The sequence below is a fragment of the Acomys minous genome (assembly GCF_964271855.1).
Source record: "Acomys minous genome assembly, chromosome: 14".
Taxonomy (NCBI): Eukaryota; Metazoa; Chordata; class Mammalia; order Rodentia; family Muridae; genus Acomys; species Acomys minous.
In genome coordinates, this window is record NC_140496.1 from 49196869 (window position 1) to 49217259 (window position 20391).

General features: G+C 44.2%; 2 long non-coding RNA genes across 3 annotated transcripts in view; one reads left to right on the top strand and one right to left on the bottom strand.

Annotated features, from left to right (window-relative positions):
- LOC311582538 overlaps window positions 1-20391 on the bottom strand; it is a 185788-nt gene that overhangs the window by 6382 nt on the left and 159015 nt on the right. For both annotated transcript variants that reach the window (XR_014774131.1, XR_014774132.1), the window contains 2 exons: window positions 7326-7575; window positions 989-1061 (listed from right to left, as the gene is read on the bottom strand). This is a non-coding gene — a long non-coding RNA (uncharacterized lncRNA). The remainder of the gene's footprint in view (window positions 1-988; window positions 1062-7325; window positions 7576-20391) is intronic.
- LOC311582540 lies at window positions 3190-6279 on the top strand. Its single transcript, XR_014774138.1, has 3 exons — window positions 3190-3252; window positions 3420-3713; window positions 4797-6279. It is a non-coding gene; the product is annotated as an uncharacterized lncRNA (long non-coding RNA).

Consider the following 20391-nt stretch of genomic DNA (forward strand, 5'->3'; position numbering starts at 1 on the left):
CAAACGAAGTCCTTAGGCCAGCAAGGGGACTCAGTGAGTGAGGGTATGTGGTACCAAGTGTGAAGACCTGGCCCACATGCTCGAAGGAGAGAGAGAAGCCTACAAGTTGTCCTTTGTCCCTCACATGCATAGTTTAGCTTACACACATACACACACACATGTGTTCACACATATACAGACATACATACACAGATATATACACACACATGTGTACACACATATACACACATACATACACAGATATAGACACACATACATAAACACATGTGAACACACATAAACAAACTCATACACATATATACACTCATACAAACATATACACACAGACACAAATAAGTAAATGTAATTTAAATGTCTTTGCACTTTCATTTTTCTGAGATTTTCATTCATGAGTACTGTACTTACATCATTTCTACCTCTCTCAGCTCCAACTCTTCTCTTGCTTTCTCCCGGGCTCCTTCTCAATTTATGATCTCTTTCTCTTTAGTATTGTTATTTGTACACACACACACACACACACACACACACACACACATACACACTACAAATACAACCTGCTGAGCCCACTGATGGTTGCTGGTATGCGCACGTATTTAGGGCTGACCATTTGCTTGGGGTTGATCACTCCTCGAGGCTCGCTTCTCCCTGGGGAGACTGAGTCTCCCTCACTGAGCACCTACTAACTGCCGGAGGCTCTCCATCTAGGGCAGAGCCTGTGACATCCTTCCTCTCCTACGTTGCTCATCTCTGATATCTTGCCCTGGGCTGAAAAGCTGACAGACATACAGAGTGTCTCGGGAGAGCATCTTCAACAACTTCCCATATTTACACTGAGAGAGAGTTTATTGAAAAACTGTGTTTTCTGTTGCCAAACCCAGATTTGGAATGTGACGCTACCTAAAGTAAACAGTGCTCTCAATTAGTTATCTGTTGATCAGGTCTTAATTACTCTATGCACTTCTATGACACTGGGTGAGTTAAAACACACCTTCTATCAACATGCCTCGTTTCCTCTCTGCATCTCTCATCCTACTTAGAGAATTGGGACTGGATCCTTCAAGCTGTGAGAAAACAAGAAAGTATCTGATCATGATTGGTTTTATTTGAACAGGAAAAGCATTGACATTTTTTATTTATATTGGTAACTTAACAATCCCCTCTGTTACAGAACGTTTTCAAACAGGGAACAGATTTTGCTGATGGTTTTACCGCTTACTGTCAACAATAACGTAACCATTTTTCTTTCACACTTTCAATATTAAGTTTTTAGAGGGGAGTAGAATTCTTCTTCTATTAATTAATTAACTTACTTTATATCCCAAGTACAGATTGCCCCCACCTCTGTGAGCCAGCAATTCCAATTCTCCTTCTGCCCTCCCTCACTTGATCCCTCCTGCTCCCCTCCCCCACCCCTAACCCACCCCTCCCCCACCCCTCCCCCTTCCAGTCCCTTCCCTCCATCAACTCATGTTGTCTATTTGATTTCCCCTTCTCAATGAGATACAAGCATCCGTCTCCTTTTTAGTATGACAACACTATTAATACATTTAGTTCTCTCACTTGTTAATGTGTAACAATTGTCTAAGTTATTCTAAATTTTGTATTCTCAATAGTTGCATGTGGTTCAACAAATGTGTCCATCAAAATTCTCAATCATTCCCCCACAGATGAGCATTTTTACAAAGCAGCTCGTTAAACAACGTTACCTTTCCATGTGAAGAACGCAAGGTTTTTATCAAGGTGAGGTGTAGAGGGGGCAATACTCAGAAATCAACAAGAGCAAAAAGAAGCAGTGTCCAGGCGTCCCTCTTCCAGAGGCAACTCTTCAGGGGAGAGAAAGAGGCCCAGGGAAGCTGATCCCTGCCAGTCAAAGAAACTCAGCCTCCTGGCAAGCAAGCCAAAACAAACGCTTGTTCCCAGAAATCTCATTTACCCCATAGCCCGATGGAATGTTCATCAAAGAAAACCAGATTTTCTACTGTAGTGGAAAGTGTCTTTGAAAGTAGTGTTCACTCAAAGACCACAAAATATGTCACAAACTCCAGTGCTCAGTGGAAATGGAGCAAGGTCCTGGAGCCATCTCTACAGAAAAGGGAAGAAAGTTGCGTTTCAGTCCCATTGGATTAATAAGAACATGTCTTTAACTACTAGCCAGGGTCTGCACCAAGGCTTTCATGTTGTTTGCAAAGTTGTGTAAATAAGTTTCCTTCTTTTATGTCACACTGGGCTTGGGGGATGAGCAGAGGGTTGATACTTTTTTTTTTTTTACATTTGTTCTGCCTCCATGTCTGTCTGTTTGTCTTGTGTGAGAGTGTCAGATCCCCTGGAAGTACAATGATAGACAACTGTGAACCACCATGTGGGTGCTGAGATTTGAAGAACAGCCATAGCTCTTAACTACTAAGCCACCTCTCCAGGCCAGGCTGATCCTTCTTTTACAGAGCCATCTTAGCTGAAGTTATCATTTAAATTTTTCCCAACCACAGTGAAGAAAAATGAAAGGCATGCCATCACTTTATCAGGAAAAAAAAGTCCCAGGAATAGTTTAAAATATATAGCAGTGGCGATAAGGATGGCTGTGAGTGACTTGTAGAACTTCTGAGTTAACATGTGACTTGGTATCTGACAACAAAGGGTAATGGTTTTGCAAGATTTTAGAATTTAAAAATCAGAGACTGGGGATGTTACATAGCAGAGACAGTGCTTGCCTTTGACGCAGAAGGTTCAGGTTCAGTCCCTGGTGCTACATGAAGCCAGTCATGGTGGCACAAATGTGTATGCCAGCACTCACATTGGGAGGTGAAGGCAGGAGGCTCAAACATTCTACATCATCCTCAGCCATGTAGTAAGTCTCACCCCAGCCTGGGCTACGTGAAAACCTGTCTCCCACCCAAAAGCAAGATGAGGAAATATAAATTGGACCCAAAAAATAGTCAAAGGACAAAAAAAAAATTAACCCAAGATGTAAAGTATCAGCACCTATAGGTCATTTTCTGTTTTCTTAGTTGCAACCAGAGCTTTAAAAATATTTTATGGAAATTATGTTGATGAAAGTGTTCTAGTTATTCAGCCGTCTTTAGGTCTCTTCCCTCAGAAGCAGGTTTTTTTAAACAAAGGACTTTCTCTAAAGATATTTGGGAAGACTTCTGAAAGAGAGAGGCCCTGCATCCAGACATCTTTTCTTTTTCGGACATCTCTTAAAAAGCACTTCCTGCATGCCAACTCTGCGGATCCATTCCTTACTCCTAAGAGGTAACCCAAACTGATTAGGAAATGAAATGCATTTTTATTTCTTTCTTCTCCTTCTTCTTCTTCTTCTTCTTCTTCTTCTTCTTCTTCTTCTTCTTCTTCTTCTTCTTCTTCTTCTTCCTTGGCTTCAATAACTAATTTTAAATTAGCATTTCCTGTCCTCTCTCCAGAACCCTGGAAGCTTTGCAAGCCATGAACCATGTTGGTTCAGCACTGCTCCCCAGCTGCATAACACCCACGTGGAGGCCCTGTGTGTCAAGTGCTGTAAAAAAGACAGAAACGAGCCAAAGCAGCTGCTAACCGTGCCTTCTAGTTCAAAGAAATACTGCAAGGGAGAGAAGAGCTTGTTTTCAAAGAGGATGGCAAGTTCCGAAACTCAGTCTCTCCAAGTCTTGTGTGCTGCATACAACTCCACTCCTAACTCCTTTTGCAGTTTCTCCTGGCGTCAAGCTGTGTTTCAAACAGTAAGTAGAGCCAGCGGTTTCTTTGCGGCTGCATGTTTGTTCATCTTGTCATGCAATACCTATTTGCTGGCATCAGCTGCAGCAGTTTTTCATAAGCAACTCTAGTCATTTTCTCTAGCTTTCATAAAGGAAGAACAGAAAACACATTGAGGAAAACACAGAGCATTGCCCAGTTCACCCTACACACACACACACACACACACACACACACACACACATAAACACACACACATATACACACATACACACACACATACACACACACATAAATACACATGCATATACACACATATACACATACATACATACACACATACATACACACATACATACACACACACACACACACACACACACACACACATACAAGAGTGCTAGAAGAAATATCAAGCGGAAATTCTTTTTCATCATCTTCCAGAGTAAAACTCCTTGCAAGCATAGCAAACCAAAGATCTTTCTTTTGCCAACCCAGTGTTTGTAAAAGGGGTTTATTTGTTTGCTTTTTAGGCAATAATAGCGTTAAGTTGGGTAGCACACAGGATGAGAACACACAGCCCACAAGATTCTCTTCTGCATTAAGTTCTTCCCAAATGCAGCAGCAGCCCTTCTCATGTGAAAGCTGCTGACATCAGTATGTGTCTGCTCATCTGATACAGTGTCCACGGTATTTAACTGTTGATGATGCATGTCAATGGGCATTAAAAAAAAAACTAAATGTAACAATCCGAGCCAATGATACAAATTTCTAGACAAGAACTCTGTAAAACATCTGATAGAAAATTGTATATTGTCTCTCAGTTAATCAAAGAAATACTTATCTAAGAGTAAATAAACCACAACACTTGCAGTCTGTATGCCCCACCCCCAACCCCCAACCCAACCAACCCCAGTTAACACAACCTACTAACTGGAAAGAACTTTCTACCTGTGATGTGCTTATTTGGTGGATTGTTATGTGGCTTTTTAGAACTGAAAAGAATGTTCTCTAGGTACCCTAGAAAAATGTAGTTTTGCCCAAAGACTGAAATCCTAAAGAAAGCACGGCAGGGAGTTTCTTGCAATCGGTCGTTGAATTTCTCTCAGCCCTTAGCACACACATCCGGTTCCTAGTGGCCTAGCTGAGGCACCTACAATTTACTGCCCTTCCAAGATGCCTGGGATCTGGCAAGCTTCGGGATATTGGTCGAGGCTGCACATTCAAGATCACCTGCATTTCTTCGCAGCAAGTAACTTGTAGATGCACCCTGCTTCCTCAGATCTGAACCGGAACGTGGTCTGTCCCTAATTTCCAGGCTGCTGGCCCCTGGCCTTCTTTGTACAGAACTCATCCATGACCTTTAACTACTACCATGTCTGGAGCCCTCTGACTGTGTGAGAGCAAGTTTAATGCGCTTCCATCTCCTAAGAGCAGAGGGACTTTTGTAGACTTGAGGGAACAACAGTGCCAGCTGGACCCGAATGAAACACAGAGCCTTTAGAAGCCCCAGACTTCTTCAGAAAGCCTCCTGTGAATAACCTGCAGACCGTTTCCTGTGTGCGCACGCACGGTATTTCCAATGCCGTGCATCACTTCTCTGTGGAATTTTGCCCAAGCCCTGTGCCTGGCAGAATTTGTTCTGGAAGAGGACATGCTAACTTGTATTGTGTCCTTTGCTGCACCTCAATTGCCTAAAGAAGAGCCTAGAAAATATCAGATAGTAAGCATTGGTTAAATTAATTAACAGTTTCTTGCCATGTAAAGTGTGTGATGTTTACAAACTAAAAGACTTTAAAAAGTTGGTACAGGACTCTTGGTAAAAATATCAAAGGAACCACCTTTGCCCACCATCAATCTGCGAGAGCTAATTTCCACTTTGCAAAATGCTAAAAAAAAAAAAAAAAAAAAAAAAACAATACTTGCAGCTGGGCGCAGCGGCCCGTGCCTGTAATCCCAGCCCTCGGGAATACAAAGCCAGGCAGGGAGATCTCTGTGAGATCAAGGCCAGCCTGGTCTACAAAGCGAGTCCAGGACAGCCAGGGCTACACAGAGAAACCCTGTCTTGAAACAAACCAACCAACCAACAATGATACTTGCTTCACGCAGAGCCCTCCCTGTCCAGCACTTCTTACCTGTGTGTACTGCAGGGTACAATCCCACATGCTCAGTCTTAGTTTACCAATGTGAACTTCTCAACGTCCTATAATATAGGATGACACTGGATTCCAGGTATTGTGCACAGCCCCAACCACCTCGTCTTTATTGTGCACAGTTTTTCCTAATTGTCTGTTTTCAAAGCTACAACGAGAGTCCGGAAGTAGCCTCCTGAAGAGTGCTGGTACCCAAGGACCACTGCTGCGCTTTGCTCAGATGAGCGCCTCCATCTTTCTTTTGGCCCATCAGTAGAGTTCTCTTCCTGCTTCGACTGGAAGCTAAGCTCCTCTCTGTTTAAGCATATCTTCAGCCGTATGAATTAAAATTACAACTTTCACGTGCTCAAGCAGCAATAGACTCTGTTCAATGCAAGTGATCTCTAAATCTTAGCTGTCAACCAAATCTTATCAATTTAATTACAGTCTGGTGCCCTGGGGGAAGGTTTTTGGTTTATGTGATCCTATGGCATCGCCTTGGAAAAGTGATCTCAAAGATAAATTATTTCGCTAACAGAAAAATCTATCATTTGTGTGGAACCAAGAACTTGTTTTATAAAAGGTTGGATAGTATTCATGGTTTAAAGGAATACATAGAGATTTTAAAAAGCATCAGGGAATCATCAGCCAAGCCAAACTTTACCCAGGTAAATTCTTTCATTCGATAAACGTTAATTGGAGGCTTTTCTAAGCTAAACACTAAGCAATAAAAGCAAGGTGGTTGGGGCTCCTATTCATAGGGTTGACACTCAGGGGGAAGTGCAAGCACTAAGAAAATACCAGTGGAAACATTTATCAAGAAAACTTTAAATGGATGGGGGTGACATCTTGGACTGGCTCTTGGGGCTGTGCCATTTAGACCAAGGTCTGAGCCTTGAGTAACAATTCACCAAGGGAAGTGAGAAGCAGCCAGCTTTGCACCAAGGCAACTGGCCGTCATCTAAAAAGAACTGAGCAAAATGTGTCAAAGCCAAGGAAAAGAAAAGGGAGGTTGGTAAGTTTGGAGAAATGGAGGCTTGGGCAGGTCTCGGGGTGGAAGCTCTTGCCACCATGGAAAATTATTAATCCCTTTTCTGCAGAATAGTATTTAAAACAACAACAACACTGAAAGGGATAAAGCAAGTGGGCACACAGGCCAAGAAAACAGCACTCAGACAGCTCTTTTCTCAGGCCCAGGTTGTCCTTAAGGAAGAGTTGGTGGTGTTCTGGGCTACTGCGTGGCCGATACATTTGATGCTGAGACTCTGAGGACTAGGCAGAGCTGTGAGATGGAGAAGCAGGTACCGTCAATTCACAGGTGCGAGAGAGGCAGAGCTGTGAGATGGAGAAGGAGGTACCGTCAATTCACAGGTACGAGGTTGAGCTCAGCACATAAGGTCAACATGATCCCATGATGAGGAACTATGGTTAAAATATCTGGTGTCCATTATTATACAGACAACTGTCCCAAATCCATCATCTCAAGGCAATAAGAGCCGCTCTTACCTCATTCACTTCCCGCAGGTGAGGAACTTGGTAGCAATTCAACAGAGTGGTTTCAGATCATGATTTCCTATGAGGCTGTAGTTAAAACGCTGGCCATGGCTGTCAGTATCTGAGGGCCTCACTGCAGGTGGAGGTAGTTTCTAAGATGGCTCAACAAACAGTCCTGGTATTCACAGAAAGCCTTAGTCACATGGCCTCTTCCACGGGCAATGTCACACTCCTTACAAGAGGGCTTTTCCATGGCTTTTCCCTGAATGAGCAATTCAAGAAAAAAAAAAGCAAGACAGAAGCCATAAGGCTGAGGCTACCATACCTCAAAAGTCACACACCATCGGTTCCATGACATCATACTGGTCTTTATAATGCAGCAGCCATATCAGTAGGGAAGCAACTGCACACGTGTGTGAAGACCTGGGGACAGTGATCACAGGCGGCCACCATTTTACAGCTGAGGCTCCTGAGACCCAAGGACATAAAGTAATTTTGCAGAGGTTGTGGACCTGGGATTTGGACCCAGCTTTCCCAAAGCTCCGTGCTCTAAATCACTGTGCATACTGTCTCTTTAAACAACCGAATCCTCAAAGACGCAGATATTTGTCTGCACAAGGAACTGTTTAAAATAATATCAAAAATGCAAAGTTCAAAAAACAAAAACCCTGGAGCCTACCAACGGACTTGCTTTGGCATAAATTTCTAACTCCAACTTTCTTCATCTCCAGCCTAAATTGTCAGGTTTATAAACACAGGTGAACTTGTTCCATAATTAATCAAGTATTGCATGGCACAGTAAATAAAAGGGGGGGGTACAATCTGAGAAAGTTTAATTTAGTAAAATAAACTAACTTCAAAGCAAGCCAGATGTTTTGCACGCCACCTTTTTAAAGGATAGGTGGAGATTAAAGCCACGATAATGAAACAGTCCGTCCTTTCTAGGAGCTGGAGGCAGGGGCTGCTTTCTTCTACTCATTTACAAGACATTAAAAACCAAAGGCTGTGTGACTAAATGCTGCCATAAATACAGAGACTGCCATGCTCAATTCTGGGCAGTGCAGAGCTGAGTAAATGAAGCTCAGTGTGAAAACTCGGGGAACAAAAGAAAGGGCCACAGGAGACTTTTCTCCACCTGTGCCCACATGGCAACACCACACGTGGCCTTGGATTCACTCAGTAAGCCATAAACACTGCTGTTTGGCTAGAAACATAAGGGTATAAGCCTTATTTATTCTGTAGTATGGTCGATATTAAACCTGCCCAATGGTTAAGCCGTATGGAGAAAGTCTAGAGACAATAGCCTCAGAGGACAGGGGATGTCTGAAGAGTGCCAGGCCGTCCTATGGCATCTGCAGACCCATTTGCAGGGGAAGCCACTTGAATTCTCTCTAAAGAGGTTATGGCTTTCCCAAGTGCCAGCTCCCTGCTCCTGGACTCTCCAGAACAATATCCCATTGTTCAATGGAAATAACAATCTTAGAGCTTCAAGCAACTGGTTCTTTTCAACTGTAGCCATTCTTAAAGCTTTTGCCCTGTGTTTCGTTCTCTCTAATGAAAGCAAATGAAAAGCAGGCGTATCGCGGGCCGAGGTCCACACAGTAAATTAAAGCCATTCCCCACCCGACGTTTCCCAGCAGCTTTTCATATCTGCAGGCCAGGCTGCAAACTTAATCATTTTCATTCACTTCAACTCCCGTTTCAAAGCATTGGGAATGGAATAAATTAGCCAGCTCATCTTGCCCTCTATTTCATAAAAACCCCAGCATTGTTTCTTTGGAGAATGTTCACTGGAATAGGCAGCATTTCTTACAGGAAAAAAAAATTGTTTGGCAAATGGATAAAAGATCTACAACAGTGTTCAATAAGATTTCAAATAATATAGAGATGTTGGACCAAAGGAGGCAGCTTGCTCCAGCACAGTAAAGCACCATGAACTTTGCATGGTCTTTGATGTAAAAGAGGATGGAGGAGGAGGGGGGAGGAGAAGGAGGAGGAGAAGGAGAAGAAAGAAGAGGAGGAGGAAGAAGAGGAAGGAGAGAAGGAAGAGGAGGAGGAAAAGGAGGAAGAGGAGGAGGAGGAAGAGAAGGAGGAGAAAGAAGAGGAGGAGGAGGAAGAGGAGGAGGAGGAGGAAGAGGAGGAGAAGAAAGAAGAGGAGGAGGAGGAAGAGGAGGAGGAGAAGGAAGAGGAGGAGGAGGAAAAAGTCTGTGGAAGTTTGCAACAGTCTCCGGAAAGATATCCAGCAGTTTTAAAATGCGATGAGTAATGTACATAAATGCCATCATCTTTTCCCCCATTCCGTGCCCCGGTCCTACTCCATTTTATATATTCAGATGCCAGATCTCAGAAATATGTCATTTCAAAATCTGTATCACTGGCATCTGTGGATAAAATGCACCAAAAAAAAAAAAAAAAAAGACCCTCCAAATCTATTGTAAGAAGCAAATGTAATTTTTCTTTTGTCTTGTTTTTAACATTGTGCTCTGGATTGGGAGCAGTGGACAGTAGAATAAAATAAAGAGGAAATAATAAAAGAAAAGGCAGGGAAGGCAGAGCCTCTCAGGAATGATAAAACAATGTATCAAGCAAGTTTCAAAGCTGAAAACTGGCCTTGGCTCCAGGAAAAGCCAGAACTGTCTATATAGCTCATTGCACGATGTACCTGAGAGTCTATTGTAACAGCAGGAAGCTTAAGCTCTGGGGCCTCAGCAGCATGGGGTCCTTCTAAGGACAATTCTAGTTCCAATTCAGCATCCTCAAATTGTCTAATGCAGTGCCTTTGAAATTAGCATTCATTTCTGCCTCATGTTTGCAGGGGTCTTCCTTGTAGGCACAAGCAAGCACAACACTCAGAGCTGGTCACCCAGTGGCTGTGCTTTGAAAGCTCCCCGGCTTCCCATGAGGTTCACTGGGTTCCTCGCTGGATTCTGCACAGCCCTCCACAGTTGGGATCTTTGTTTTTTTATCACAAGCCGTTTCATATTCCCTCTGACCTGCATGCCAGGCCCAGTCAGACTTTCCCCCTTACAACTCATCTGTGATATGTGCCTCCCTCCCTCCCTCCCTCCCTCTCTCTCTCTCTCTCTCTCTCTCTCTCTCTCTCTCTCTGTCTCTCTCTGTCTCCTTCCTTCTCTCTCTCTCTCTGTCTCCCTCCCTCTCTCTGTCTCCCTCCCTCTCTCTGTCTCTGTCTTGTCTCTGTCTGTCTGTCTGTCTCTATCTCTCTCCCTCTCTCTCTCCTCTCTCTCCCTCTCTTCTCTCTTCTCTCTTCTCTCTCTCTCTCTCTCTCTCTCTCTCTCTCTCTCTCTCTCTCTCTCTCTCTCTCTCTCACCCCCCCTTCACACACATTCTTGAGATTCTACCTCACACCACTGTTGGCATACTTTGGAACAACTCTTTTTATTTGGAGTTCCTTACGTCTTTCTCCTTACTCCACCCCAATCTCTTCCAACACCCCAACACCAGGCAGGGGAGAAAGACGGTTAGTGGGGAGAGGGGGGGTGTAGTTTTTCTGAGCTGTTTCCTGCTGTTCAGGGCCATTGGGTTCCTTGGGGCAAGTCCAATCCTCATTTCAGGATATCTCTGACTTCGTCTCATCACACTGCACCAACAGCAACCAGGAGCAGTGGGCAGGGGAGGGGGGAGGGCAGCCTTCTTCTTCCTCAGAGTCCCTAGTCTCTATTTGGGTCTGGCTTTTTATCCCCACTCACAAAGACCACACACCCACCCCATGAGGTAGTTCACGGCTGATGAAGATCACGTGTCCTCTCAAGAGGCAGTTTCTCAGCTGTGGACAAACTAGCACAGCCCCCATATCCCACACCCGGGATTAAAACAAAAATATGTTTACATACAACCCAAAACTTCCACAACACAACACAAATTCTTTTCTCTTATAGCTTTATTCAAGTTGGACAGATATACGTATTTCCTTTTTCCTTCCTTCTTGTTTAATAGGCCACCATTCCAAGGCAAATCCAAGCCCTCAGGCAGCATTAGTGTTTGTTTGATTCATATTTGTGAGCACAACTCCTAGTTGGTGCTCGGTATGTATTACATGTGCCATAAAAACACATACAAAGGATGCTCAGTGAGTCATCCAACATAATAAATGTGTCCATTAATTGAACGTAAAGCTTTAAGGAACAGACATTAATAAGATTAAAAGTAATAACAAAAATCTGGGGGAAATCTTAACATGTCTTTAAAATTGACTGCTTGAACACAGTGTAAGCTTTTCCTGGCAAGCCAAGACTGAATTCATGAGTGGCACATGATGCACCTGGTCTAAGCTCCAGGATGCTGCTCTTGGACCGCACGGATTATTAGCTCATCAGTGGCCGTGCTCATGAGCCTGAAATTGCTATGCTTTTGAATTTTTGTGTCTGCTGTCTCTGGTTTTTTTTTTCTGGTTTTATCATTGTTGAACTGTCAAATTGCCACTTTTTGGAGAAAGGAACCTTAAGCAACTCAGTGCCTTCTTCTCTTGGCCGCTTTAATCTGTTTCTGGCCTGGGAATTTAGGGAGTAATCGAGGAACAATGTGGGTGATGTAGCAGTTGACAGGCTCCTCAGACACCTGTCAGGAAACACAGTGAGGTAAACAGCCTCCATTTCACCCTCTATCTTCATGGCGGAGACTGTGCTCAGGCAATAAGAGCCAGCAACGGAACCATCCCGCCGCCCCTCCCCTCCCCAGTCCCGCCCCCCAGAAGCGGAAATGTGCTCTGGTGACTGAGCAGCTACCATGGCGGAGCTCCCATAGCCATCTCAACTCTTTGTATTTCCAGGCCAAAATGCAAGCTTAAAGGTAAGTGCGGAAATATGTGGGAAAATACATTTGGATTCTTTTGCAGAGAAAAGAAAAAAAATATTTTGTATAAAGACTATGCACTGGGGTTTGTAACTCAGAACTCAACCAAAACGATTGGCAAGCATCCAAAGCAGGAAGCTGGGAAGTTTAACTAAGGATAACCCATGTTTGCTTCATTAATCTCCCATGAGACAATAACCGAATTAATGACTCCTCAATGAAAAATCCCTCTTGGGTTTGAAGGAGGTAAACTTGGAGAGCAGATGAAAATGGAGACATTAAATCTATGGCTTTTTGTTTTTCTAAGGATGAGTCACTGTGAATCTTCTAAATGATTGATTGCAATGTGTGAGAAAAAAGAGCTCATGAAGCCATTGGAGCCCAGAGCCTCTCTGGGGATCTCGCCTCCACTATTTGAAGGCTGCGTAAGCAAATGCTACGCATTACCAAAGTGAAATAGTCCCAACGCTTGGTTCTTTTGTCTGCCTGGAGCACACTAATGTCATTTTCTAAAGTGAAAATGCATCTAGTGCTGCCATAGGTTTACCAGTGTACTCTAATTTTTTAATGGGGGCAGGCAAGGTATGTATACGCACATGAGCAGCAGTGCTCACAGAACCCAGACACATCAGGATCTCTGGATCTGGAGTTACAGAGGGGGTGTGGGTGCTGGAAACAAAACTCAGTCTACTGCAATAGCAGGATATACTTTTAACCACTGAGTTGCCTAGCCAGTCTCATATAACTGTATTTTAAAATATTTTGATTGCATCTTATCCAGTTTCAGAAGTGATAGAAGAGGCTGGTAATAAATCCCCATACACAGTAAGAAAGCTGAAACAGAAGGGGGAAACTAATTCTGAGCCATGAGGGCAAAGTCTATCTACACTAATCACAAGAACAGATGATGACAAATGACACCTGAGTTTTCTAGAGCCAAAGTAAGCCAAGGCAAATGAAGGAATACACGTTTCTTTTGCAAGCAAAATGTATTTCATATTTAGGAGCTGAACATCTTCTAAGAAGTATTTATTACTAGCACTCTTTTACAGGTGGCATTAGAGAAACTAGCAGACAATCAGAAGCAATTCCCACACAGATGCCACTATTTTTACCAATGGAGAATAATTATAAGTTACTTGGTATTCATAAGCCCATTATGAGTTCATACAGTAAATCATTTCATTATTCATAAGCCCACTATGAGTACATGTGTGCACACAGCTGAGTTTTATACTATAATAGATTCACATATTTATGTACTTCCATAGGTACATATATGGGTATACATAGATACACACATATAAACATATGTACGTGAAGTACTTAAGAAAATGATTCTATAAAGGGCTAAGGTGATTGGAGGCATACAGACAGCTGGTCAGGACAGCCGTAACAATCTCCCTCATCCCTGGATGTTAACATGTTTCCTCATCTGGTAATTGAGTGTATTTCGTCTTCTTTTGAATGTGGGACGACCTTGTGACGAGCTTCAATTCACAGAGGTGAGCTTTATGACTTCCTAGCTGACTTTGAGAGGCTGTGCCCTTTTCACTCTCGCATCAAGAAGCCTAGGACTATGATCTAGGGGACCAGAAACTCACCCAAGAGAGAGGCCCTGGAGACAGTTGGTGCTACCTGACAAGTGTAAGACTAGAGCCTTGTTAGGCACTTCTAACCCCAGCAAGACTCCAGACCACAAAGACCCAGCGCTTCACGGCGACCTCAGGAAAGGGACAATAGGGACAACTGAAAGGGATAAGCACCAGAATCATAAGCTAATTTATTAAACTAACAGCTGTTATGTTCGGTTTGTTCCCATCTTGATAGCAGCCACTTAAGGGCATTTTATTATGGAGATGCTGACACTCAGGGTACCCAGACCTAATAGCGGGGGAAATGTCTAATTCAAGAAACTGTCTTACAGCCCCTTTGTGTGTATGTTATGGCTTCTGGTTTTGTGTTTTATGGAATTTCTGTGTGTGAAAATATGTGTGTTTCTTCAACCATATGTATTTCTCATGCTTTTTCTTGGGCTCTTTTCTGTTTGTTTTTGGCTTATTCTGAATTGCTTCTTTTTGCTTTATCTTATTTAATTTTATTTTTATTATTATTATTCCTTAGATGCCTGTTTGTTTCCTTGAGAGAGGCAGAAAGGGTGTGGATCTGGATGGGAAGGAAGTGGAGAGGAACTGAGAGGAATGGGGAAAAGGAAAACTATAATCAGTATTATATATTATATTAAATATATTGTATGAAAAAACTATTTTCAATAGAAGAAAAACCAGAAACTGTAGCTGCCTGTGCTTCATTAGATGGAGCTTCTATTTCCATTTTTCTCATCTTCAGTAGAATAATAAGTAGGTTGAGGACACAACTCAGAGGAAGAACCAGTAGAATTTACTGATACACTGAAGTCCTGGGAAGAAGGTTCTAGAACAATGAGCTGGGAAAACAAAAGACCATATAAAACTGATTTTTCAAAGGTAATGCACTTTCTTGGGCAGATAAGATCCAACACATGTGCACAGAAGTGGGTCTACGGGAGGCCGAAAGACAATGAGAGGGAAATGAAAATCAGGAAAACACATTTTTAAGTGAGAAGTGAAAATATGTGTAATGGGTGTTAATAATCTTGTGCCTCTTGAGCCAGCTGTGATCACGATGATGCAGAGAGCCAGCTGTCTTCTGTGCTCTGACACGGTCCTTTAACCAAAGATATCTACCCCAACAAAGGAACTGTCCAAGCGTAGTCCACCACCAGCTACGTAACACACAGTGGTCAAAATGAAAACCAAAACCCACCACTTTCCTGCTTGTAAGTCACTCCTGACACCATTTCACTCACATTCACAGGAATGCCAACACCAGTCAAAGCACAGCTGGAAAGGTGTTGCAGTGTTTACAGGAAGCTTTCGAGCAGGGTCGGTCGGTCTGACATTTCACCGGCCGGTAGGGATCTCATCCTTATTCCACTCAAAAATCCACAGACAAGAGTTAGGGATAGAGCCGAGTTGGTAATGTGCTTGGATCCCGGACCCATGCAGTGAGCCAGGCACGGCGGCATGCATGTAATCCCAGTGTTAGGCGGAAAGAGAAGGGGACCTTTGGGCATCGCTGGCCAGCCCACCTAGCCTAAGGTATCAGGCAGAAGACTGCACACAAATAACAAGATAGACGCACCTAAGACATAATATCTGAGGCTGACCACAGTACGCATGCACATACGTGTGCCTTCATGAGCATGCATGCACCTGGGGGTGGGTTGTCAATCAAGTCAAGAGTTTTCTCCAGCCTTCTCGGTCTCCACATCTCCACGTCAGAATCTCCTGCATGTGAGACTGGTTTTTTTTTTTTCTCTTGTGCTTCTCAGTCATTTCCTCTATGAGTATTCCCAACCTTAATGAATCAAGCTGGACTCTGGTCCTTTTTAGAAACCCAGTTCTGTGTAACACAGTTCTAGTCAGATACTAAGCGGTAAAGCCAGGTTCTCCAAAGTGGGGACACAAGGGCAAACCACTGTGACATTTTGACACTTTCTACTCCTGACTCACAAAGAATGACAGATACACACACACATACATACATACATACATACATACATACATACATGACAGAATATACATATATACATACATAGATACACAATACATGCATACCTACATACACACAACATGGTCAATACATACATAGGCACACAATAGATAGATAGATAGATACATACATACATACATGCATGCATACATACATACACACACGATAGATACATACATACATACAAACATACATACATACATACATACATGACAGAGAAGAGAAGAGGATGGAAAGAGAGGGAGAAAGGGGGAAGGGGGAAAGGGTTAGTAAGGAAGGATGCAGACTTGGGCCTGTTGCCTCCTACAGCCATGAGCAACTGGCGCTGACAGCCAGAGTGCCACCTGCCAAAGACATCTTTCTCCAGGCCATTCTATTGGCATTTTATTGCCCCTTCATGCCCACGGAGCTGGATGACTGCAAAAATACTGGAGGTCACCGCACTCACCACTGACCGAAGGGCCTGCAGTGCTGGGCACTCAGAAAATGTCTGTGGTTAGCTCCGCTCACAGGGCCCCCCTTAAAGAGAGAGCTTCTCCTCAGGATATCTCTCACAGCTGCAGGGGCTTGACTGTAAAGTACCAGCTGCCCCTCCCCCATCTCTCGCCAGTCCTATCATCTCATAAAGCACAGCCCGTACATGCAGGCAGCTTCCTTTGTAACTTTAAGACGATAGCTTTATCATTCTATGCTTTAATTAAAACTCTCCAGCTATGATTTACCCTTGAGTATGTCACATATAACAGTTGTTTCTGTATTATGGGCCAAAACAGCATACACAGTGATTTATAAACATAGACCTTTCTTTGGTTCATGGTTCCGTAGGCTTCTAAGGGTGGTGGTGGACTTGGTGTCTGCGGAAGTGCCTTCTGGGTCACTAGGGCCTCATGAGGAGATGAGGCCTCTCTTCAAGCTCTTTCTTAAAGGCTGATCCTATTCCTGAGGGCTCTGCCTTCCTCTCTTAACCCATCCCCCGAAATTGTACCTTTCCCCAGCATCACGTTGATGGCTAGGGCTTTAATACATGAATTTGGCAAGACACATGCATCCCTTTCTTCAGTATCTGCACTATATTCCTGGAACAAAGCACATCATTTCATTTGTTTCTCCTTTCACATGGACTCTGGCTACATTTTCCTTGACTTGTCAGTAATTCTTCCTTCAGTTTTCTGCTTGGCTTAAGCTGCCATATATATCAATTGAGTCTATTTTCTTTTTTCTGGAAGCATTTTCCCCAAGCTACCCGCCATCCTGTGCAAGGTCTGCTGGCCTTGAAGGAAGTCCTTCTCGTTCCCGTAGTGGTGACCTGACAGCCTGCAGCTTGTGTCTCCTGTCTTCTTGACTCGGCTCTTTGATTTGTAGGAACAGCTTGCTGAAAAAGTACAGAAGACTCGTCATTATAAAAATAGACCTTCTGGCTGGGAAGATGGCCTGAGTGGTGAAGTGCTCGCCTGGCAAGCCTGAAGGCCTGGTTTTAATACTCAAGAGTGCAGGTTTTGAAGGCTGCATGGTAGGATGCACCTGCAATTCCTAATCTAGCAGGAGGGGGAAGGCAGAGTCAGGCGAATCCCCAGAGCTCAGCGGCCAACCAGCATGCCCAAATTGGCAAGCGTCAGGCCAGAGAGAGACCTTGTATGGTGAAATCCTGTATGGAAGATGGAGAAATGGCTCTGTGAGTGAAGTTTGTGCTAGTCGAGATGACAACTGCAGTCTGGATCCTGGGGGATGCACGTAAAAGCTAGGTAGACACGGCAGCCCGCTGTGATGCCAGGTCAGCCCGCTGTGATGCCAGGTCAGCCTGCTGTGATGCCAGGTCAGCCCGCTGTGATGCCAGGTCAGCCTGCTGTGATGCCAGGTCAGCCCGCTGTGGTGCCAGGTTAACCCCTTGTGGTACCAGGTCAGCCCGCTGTGATGCCAGGACTCGGAACGTGGAAGCAAGGGGAAAGCTAACTTTCTCCTGGGAAAGTTAGCTCCCTAAACTTGTGGGTTGGCAAGCTCCATGTTCAGACCCTGCCTCAGTAAATACAGTGGACAATGATCAAGAAAAGACCCAAAATCAACCTCCACATGCAGTTTTTTTTTCAAAACATGGTTTCTCTGTGTAGCCCTGGCTGTCCTAGGCTTAATTTGTAGACCAGGCTGGCCCTAACTCACAGTGATCTGCCTGGCTCTGCCTCCCTGAGTGCTGGGACTAAAGGCATGTACCATGCCTGGCTTCCACAAACATTTTTAACATGTGCATCCATACATATGTGAACATGCGTACACACTTGAATGTCACACACACACACACACACACACACACACACACACACACACACACACGGTTGACTGTACTCTGAAACTGACTTTAACACCTGAGGTTGACCTCTGGCATCCACAACACACATGAACAGTCTTTGCCTGTTTAAAAATATCTGCATTCTAGTTTTGAAATAGATGGCTTGCTTTTCATAATATTGCTATCTCTTCAATTTGAAGCCTTGCCCCAGTGCTGCTCCCTTCATGCCTTCCACGTGAGAGGCTCACTGCCCTTAACCACGTGGATGCCATTTGCCACTTGCTTTTTTTTGAGTTCTACAAGGAAGTGGTTAGAGCCCCCTTTTCACATCGGAATTTGACAAAGTTCAAAAAGATCGGGTACTGATCTTTCATCCAACCGTCATATTAGATGTTCTACCTTCGCAATTGAAAAGTCGTGTCCATCCATACTGAAAACCCTTTGTATAAGCCCTTCATGGTACTCCTACAATGCTTTCTGTGTTCTCTTTTGGGGTGCCTCTTTTCTGGGTCTCTGACTCCTACTCTGTACTCTCCTGTCCTTCCTATTACACTGGTCCTCCTACTCACCACAAGTCCTAAATTACCCCTAATCTTCTGAACAGTCGAAAGCTGCTATTATGTGTCCCGCGAGCACTGGCCCACTAATGCTTTAGTTTCTCACTAGATGCTTTTCAGAGGCTTCTTTTTGTTTTATGTATGTACTATTTCTCTTTCTGAGAATAGTCAGGGTGTGTGTGTGTGTGTGTGTGTGTGTGTGTGTGTGTGTGTGTGTAGTGTGCATGTGTATTTTTATGTCCCCTTGCAGTTCCTTTGTTCTCTGATTTTGCTGTAGTCGGTACCTTGGCTCCCGCCTTTGTGTTATGAACGTCCCCTGTGATTGGTCCTTTGTATCTAACACTCATCACCTCCTCCTTACTGGAATCTCACGTGTATATAATCTGAGATGCCTATAAGACCCCTAACAGCCTCATGGCAGTCAAAGAAATAATAAACAGGCTACCAAGATGAGACTTGATAGCCTATGACCATATAGTGGGGGAGGAGGCCCCCCTCGGTCTTAGATATAGGGGAGGGGGAAAGGGTGAAAGCAGGAGGGAGGGAGGAATGGGAGAATACAGGGGATGGGATAACAATTGAGTTGTAAATCTGAATAAATTAATAAAACTAAAATTTAAATGAAGACCCCTAACAGGGATGGGCCATTCAGATTCAGGTCTCTCTATTTTCTTAGCTGTGACCTGGGGGGAACATAGGAAAGATTAATTAGGAGACTCTCACAACTAAACCTTAAGCGGTCAATTCATCCGATCTCCATATGGTCTCAAATTTCACTTTTTGCTGACAACAGCTGTTCGGTCCCAAAGCTGTGACAATTGGCTAAGGTACCTATTTAACACATCAAAGTGAGCAGTGGTTGCCAGGTTCTCCTCCCAGCATGCCCCAGTCCCCACCTGTATGGCTGGCAAACTCTGCCTCTACCCTAAACTTCTCCAGCCCAGAGGCTGTGGCCTTCCCCCCCCACCCCACCCCCCCCACACACACACTGCTGCTGCTCTTCTCTATACAGCCCAGTCATTTTGCTCATGCTCCCCCCCACTCCTTGTTACTCCCCACCCCCTACCTCCCACCCCAGTTTTTATGTCTCTTGGCTCCTGGCCTCTGGGCTCCTGGCTCTCCACTCTGCCTCCTTCCCCTCTCCTCATGGGGCCTGGCTCAGTCTGCTGGAAATGGCCACTCTGGACTCTCCAAGATGTCTCTGCCTCTGTCTGTTTTATCCCTTAACATCTATAATAAAAACCTCAGCCCCTTTGAAGCAAACATGTCCTCCTTTTATTTCTTCTTTTTCTTTCAAGCACACAGATTTTTATCACCATAGTTTGTGTCCTGGGCCCTTGGGATAGCAAGGTCACCATTAATATGGAGCCTGTAGTAGGAGCATAGGCTTGGGGTCTTATCCTGGGAAGGAGGGGCACTGGGGCTGTGCTAAAGCTCTGGCTAGGAGAAGCAAGAGGATAGCTGGGTATGGAAGACAGTAGAAGATGCTCATAGCCTGAGGGCCAGTGCCCCAGGGACATTCTTCCACTTTAACAATCATTCTTTCACAGTCTCAGTAATTTAAGACACTCACTCACTTGTCCCTACACTCTGCCAATGGCCATCTTGCTCTTTTCTCTTGAGCAAGCAGTGTCAGGGAGGGCTATCCCAACACCAGGATTCACAGCATAGAACTATCAAAGACTCATCTTAATATGCAGCAGAGTTTAATGGGTTAAGCCTACACTAAATTGTAAACAAGGTTGGTCAAAACTGCACTCAGTATGCTTAACCTGCCGAACATCCTACCAGGGCAGCTCGCTGCAGAGCAACAGTTGGGTCTTGTCTGGATACAAGC